The 6,000-nt window shown below is 44.0% G+C and overlaps 1 protein-coding gene across 1 annotated transcript in view; it reads right to left on the reverse strand.

Moving 5' to 3' along the window:
• ASH1L (ASH1 like histone lysine methyltransferase) overlaps positions 1–5,750 on the reverse strand; it is a 178,780-nt gene extending 173,030 nt beyond the window's left edge. Inside the window, exon 1 of the mRNA XM_077764062.1 lies at positions 5,726–5,750. The gene's annotated coding sequence lies outside the window, so the exon portion shown is untranslated. The remainder of the gene's footprint in view (positions 1–5,725) is intronic.
• Positions 5,751–6,000: the final 250 nt, after the last annotated feature.

Genomic DNA, 6,000 nt, shown 5'->3' on the forward strand with positions numbered 1-6,000 from the left:
GTTTCAAAGTGATTGTTGCTTTTTCTTTGATGTGTTTCTATATGTTATCACTCAGCCTGATATAAACTATACTTGAGATTTATATTCTCCAGCCTTCTACTGTTCACCCACTAATTACTACACACGATTGATTCACTCCCCTATTTTCTCAACTGTCAGTTAGCTGTTTCTCCTTTCAAAGACAATCTTTTCTTTTTTCTGTTTACTTATTTGGAGAGAGTGAAGGCGTGAGTACAACAGGGGAGGGGCAGAGAGAGAGGGAGACTCAAGCAGGCTCCACACTGTCAGTGCAGAGCCCAACTCGAGGCTCGAACTCACCAACCACAGACATCATGACCTGAGCCAAAATCAAGAGTCGGATACTTAACAGACTGAGCCACCCAGGTGTCCCTCAAATGATCTTTTAAATTCTCCCCATTCAGAGAATGGAGGTTTCTTATATTAGTAAATACCTAAATTCTGGTGCTTTTGTTTTCAGCAATGCTGAATTTTAAGAAACCTTATCAGGGGTGCCTGGGTGGCTTAGCTGGTTGGGCATTATGACTTCGGCTCAGGTCATGATTTCAGGATTTGGGAATTAGAGGCCTACATCAGGCTCAGCACTGGGGTTGCTCTCTTTCTCAAAATAAATAACTTAAACAAAAAACAACCTTATCACAAGTAATGTGTCATCCATATTCTAAATAATGCCATTTATACCAAGAAGCCAACAATATGGTTACTTTCTGATCTAAGACAAGTCCACCTGTGGTGTCAGGACAAATAAAACTGAATGAGAAGAATGATTTAATATCAAATGATTTAATAATAGAAAAAAATGTAAAACAAGATTACATCAAATATTAGTGACTTATTTACTGTGGGACTTTAACAGAAGATATAACAAAAGGTAAGTTAACCAAAGGTTCACCAGAGACAGCACCCACATCGTAATGAGGTCAGTGTTCCATAGAAGGCTAAATTCTACTTTACTTGCAATCACTTCAAATCTTTACTTTCTGATTTACCTTCGTAACAACAGGAGCATTTACTTTCTTTTTATACAGCGTTTCTACTCATCACGATTACTATGCTCTGTACCATGGTTCGTATTTAACAACTGAAGCAATAGTATGGACTTTCAAATGCCCACAATTAGAATTTCAAAATTCAAAGCAATGTTATTTCATACTCTTTAAATTGATTTTAGACCAATTCCAGCTCCTTTCACCATCCAATCTGTTACCATTCGATTTCTTTGCGGTAATTGGGTCCAGTTAGAACATCATGAACAAAAAGAACACAAAAATGTTTCTAGGATCTTGTCACTATGACTTTAAAAAAAAAAAAAGACTATAAGAGACACATTACTTCTCACTTTGTACATTAGAAAAAAGCTAACAAGCTTTTCCGGCAAACACAAACTCTGGATTTTTCAAGGCAAACATCTAAAAAGCAGTGAGGTGAATTCTACGCTGTTCATTTCTTAAAGTTTGCAGAAGGACTCCCTATTGATAAGTGAAATACATTAGAAGTAGTTTAATTCCACTTATCGATCAGATACTTTTATTTAAAAAGTTATATAAACCTAACTAGGGAGAAATAATTGCCCATTTAAGTGTAAAGAGAATGCATACACTGAAGTATTTATGAACGGAATGATATATCTGAAAGATTTGTTTCAAAATAAGCAAAGTGGGGGAGGAGGCAGAGAGGCCAAGATGGGGACAGTGTGCTGGGTGCAGATGACTGCTGAGGCTGGATGCTGAGTACATAAGGACTTACTACACTATGGTCTTCAATTGTGTTATATTTGAAATTTCCCACATTTAAAAAATAAACCAGGGCACCTGGGTGGCTCAGTTGGTTAAGCTTCCAACTTCGGCTCAGGTCATGATCTCATGATTTGTGAGTTCGAGTCCTGTGTCGGACTCTGTGCTACAGCTCAGGGCCTGGAGCTGCTTCAGATTCCGTGTCTCCCTCTCTCTCTGCCCCTCCCCCACTCGTGCACCATCTTTCTCTCAAAAATAAACAAACATTAAAAAAGAGAGATGTCATGCTTCTGGAAAGGCTGGCACAAAGCGGATGTCACAGCGGACACCAGCAAGACTGGATACCGTAGCCTTTACAAGTCTCAGGCCAACACGCATAACTCAAACAGCCATATGACATTTTTTTTTAAATATTTTTTTATTTATTTCTAGGAGAGAGAGAAACAGCGTGAGCAGGGGAGGGTCAGAGAGAGAGGGAGTCACAGACTGAAACAGGCTCCAGGCTCTGAGCTGGCAGTCAGCACAGAGCCCGACGCGGGGCTTGAACCCACGAACCGCGAGATCATGACCTAAGCGAAAGTCGGACGCTTAACCGACTAAGCCACCCAGGCGCCCCGCCATATGACATTTTTAACCAGAGATGCGTCACCTACTCGTACAGTAACGCTTCTCCACAGCCAGATCGTGCTGGCAGGACCGAACACGGCCACTTCTTTATTTGCAAGGTAGGGAAGACAACAGAAAAAACCTCAAATGGTACTGTGAGGGCTGTGAAGACACAATGCTCAGCAAGACACAGAGAAGTTATGCTCCATATTCTAGAACTTAACTCAAGAATATGACGTGAAGACTGCTTTCATTTCTTGATTCTTAAAGATCCTGAATAATCTGCAATTATCACAAACATTATTTTTTAAGTTACAAAGTATCTCATACATAAGACTAAATATTTATCTATATGCACAGATACAAGACACATGCCTATGTAACGTTATTTTAAAAGCCACAATCTACTACCCAAGTTAAAAATTAGAGAAAATATTAAACTCTTCACAAGTTTACATGACACACAGGCCATGACAAAGAAGAGAGGGGATAATCAAGCCACTTTTCCTCAGACCTTTCCTTACCTAACCAAGGCCTGTGATCTGTGCTATCCAAACACCCTCTGAATTTCTGGTTCTTTTAAAAATTCAGTATTAAAAAAAAAAAAAGCAGGGGTGGGCTCTGGGTGCCTTAGTGGGTTAAGTGTCCAAATTTGGCTCAGGTCATGATCTCATGTTCCGTGAATTCGAGTCCCACATCAGGCTCTGTGCTGACAGTTTGGAGCCTGGAGCTGCTTCACATTCTGTGTCTCCTTCTCTGTCTGCTCCTCCCCTGTCTACACTCTGTCTCTCTCTCTCAAAAATAAACAAACATTAAAAACATTATTTAAAAATTCAATAATTATTTTAAATTTCCAATACTGGATTCATGGGTTCTATCAAATAGCTACTACATTTTACCCCAGAAGCTTCTTGGCCTTTTGCCTAAGATCAAATGCATTTTTTCCCCAGAAGTGTTTTCTGGATGCGTGTATACCCAAACATGACATTAAGATCTTTGTTACAAACTCACTACAGAAATACATCGAAAACAAGATAAGGAATACAACCAAAGTATACCTGGTTTTCAAAGCAGAGCGCCTTCAGTCAAGAACATCAGATGATACCCAAACGCACTCAACAGCTACAGAGTCACATAGACAGCAGGAAGACAGAGCTTCCTAAGAATTAGTAATGGCAAAACCTCTGCAATTAAGTCATGAATCCTCAAATTCTGGGAACATTCTTCCCTCCTCCCTGCCCTTTTGAAAGCTGCCACCATTACACCATCCTTAGCTTCAACTGCACTAGAATCTCTTGAAAGACTGAGACCACATTTACTCATCTTTGTGTCTCCTACATAGAATTAAGTCAATGTTTGTTGTAAGTAAGATAAACTCCAAGGAATGAGTTTCTAAAGCCTCAGTCCCAATGCAAAATTGGGAAGAGAGGAGCTTAAGAATAAATAAAATGAAAAAAATCAAGCTATATATATTCATGTAATATAATATTTTCTTACCACCTAATTCAGAATCATTAACACCGCAAAGATGAGTTTGTAAATAATAAAGAATAAAATAAAAATAAAAGACATGACCTTAAAGTTCTCCTTACTTTCATGAGAAAGTAAGTTTTTGAGTTTTTTATGCTCAAAAACTGTCATAATCTTTCACCTTAAACTCATAGCAACGACCTCATCTCCAAACAAAGCTCTATTTTAAAAGGGCTTCAAATGAGACCTAAATATTAAAAAGGTTCTACTTCATCACAATTTAAGTTCCTGAAATTGTGTGCATAATAGGTGTAATTGCACTTATGCTCAATAAGGGTCTTTCATCAAATTCTCAGAAGGACAAGTGACCCCAAAAAACTTTTAAGACCTACTCATCTAGCGAATCAGAAGCATTCTGCTTTCCAGACATAAAGAGTCAAGCTCGCTTAGGCTGAAGTATTTTTCCCTCTTATTCACTGGGGATCCTTACCGCAACATCAGCGTTTGGAAGACCTCCTCCAACCCCGCCAAAAAGTTCCAAAACCCACATGCACGTATAGCAACACTTCTAGGATCCCCAAAACAGTGAATTCATAACCGCCCAGACAAAATCCCAAACAAGCTACATTGCATCACAAGCTTCCCCCCCTTTCAGGTTGTATGCTTCCATCTGAAAGCGTCTGGGAGGTCTAACTTCCCTCCAAACTGAACAGACTGTTTAAGAAGGTTTTTGGTTTCAACTCCGCAGCCTGGTCTGCCTGGCTGGACTTAAACACCTACCACTGTCAAGGTAAGTCCTCCCACACGCACCCAGGCTGTTTTAACAGGGTCACTTTTAGCCCCACCCCAAGGCAGAGACCATTCATTAAGTACTCAATACATACCTGCCGAAGGGAGGGAGGGAGGAAGGAAGGAAGGAAGGAAGGAAGGAAGGAAGGAAGGAAGGAAGGAAGGAAGGAAGGAAGGGCTTACCTCGCAGATTTACAATTACGCTGCCAGACCCCCTGCAGCTAGTCCTGCACAAATTTAGGCCACGAACGACGACCCTCCCTCAAATACACAAGCTGAAGCTTCAGAAACGCTCTGCTTCCTCCATCAGCAAAAGTCACAGTCACGGATGCGCAGTGCAAACAGCCCTCCCCGCGGCAAGCGAGCTCACGCGCTTGGTGCAGACCCGGCTCCCCAGGACGCGGGGCTTGGGCCCCCGGACCTGACGCACCCCTGGAGAAGCAGGCACGGCCCTGGAGCTACAGTCCCAACTTGGTCACCACGTGAAACCGTGACCTTGGAAGAGGATCCTTGCTGCCTTGACTTCCTACTTTACACGATGGGAGAAAACACCTACTCTGCCATCTTCACCGAGGTGCAGGATCCCAAAGAAACAGAAAAAGTACCGTGAAAACCAGAAAAGCTTTATTCCACGCTAAGTGTTACTATAAACTCGGGCCAACAAAAAGGCCACCCCTTCTTCGTACCCTCGCAGCAGCTGCTCCGTCACAGACACTCCGGCGTCCGCGCGTACACCGTCCCCTCTACCCGAACAAATGACTCCTCCGGGCACAGGGGCCCCGGCAGGTCCGCCCCATCCCCGACCCCACGCACACGCGCTGTGCCGTGTGAGACCCCAGCGCGACTTCTTCCCAAGCTCCGGCGCGCCCCCAATTTCTAACACATGCACGCACATCCGCCCGACGGGGACACCCCAAATTTCATTTTAAAAATAAGGTGACTTAAAGGGGAACTTCGTGACCCTCCACGANCTCGCGCCCCTCCCCCACCCCGCCCGCCGCTCTCCCGGAGGTCCAGGTCCGGGAGGTGACAGTGGCTCCCGGGCCGCCGGGGACCGCGCCGCTCCGCGAGCACTTAGGCCCGAGGCCTCCGCGGGCGGCTGTGCTCACCGTGTCAGAGGCCGAGGCCGAGCNATTGCATTCGGGGGAACTATGGGCTGGCTTTCAAAACCCAGCGTTTGCCTACTTCTGGTAGTTGTTCGTCTCCTCCGGAGGGTAGAGCAGAATGGATGGCGGGAGGGATCTCCCTGGGCTCCCTTCGCCCCCCGGGTGTGGACCGCTGTGAAAGCGCTCTGCTGGGCTTCCCCCTTAGCACGCTTGGGTCTGTGGATCGGGTTCGGTTTGCGTGCTCCGTCGTGCTGAGGTAAGAGGAACAGCTCTGATTC

Source organism: Crocuta crocuta, unplaced genomic scaffold (genome assembly GCF_008692635.1).
Source record: "Crocuta crocuta isolate KB4526 unplaced genomic scaffold, BGI_CrCroc_1.0 scaffold528, whole genome shotgun sequence".
Taxonomy (NCBI): domain Eukaryota; kingdom Metazoa; phylum Chordata; class Mammalia; order Carnivora; family Hyaenidae; genus Crocuta; species Crocuta crocuta.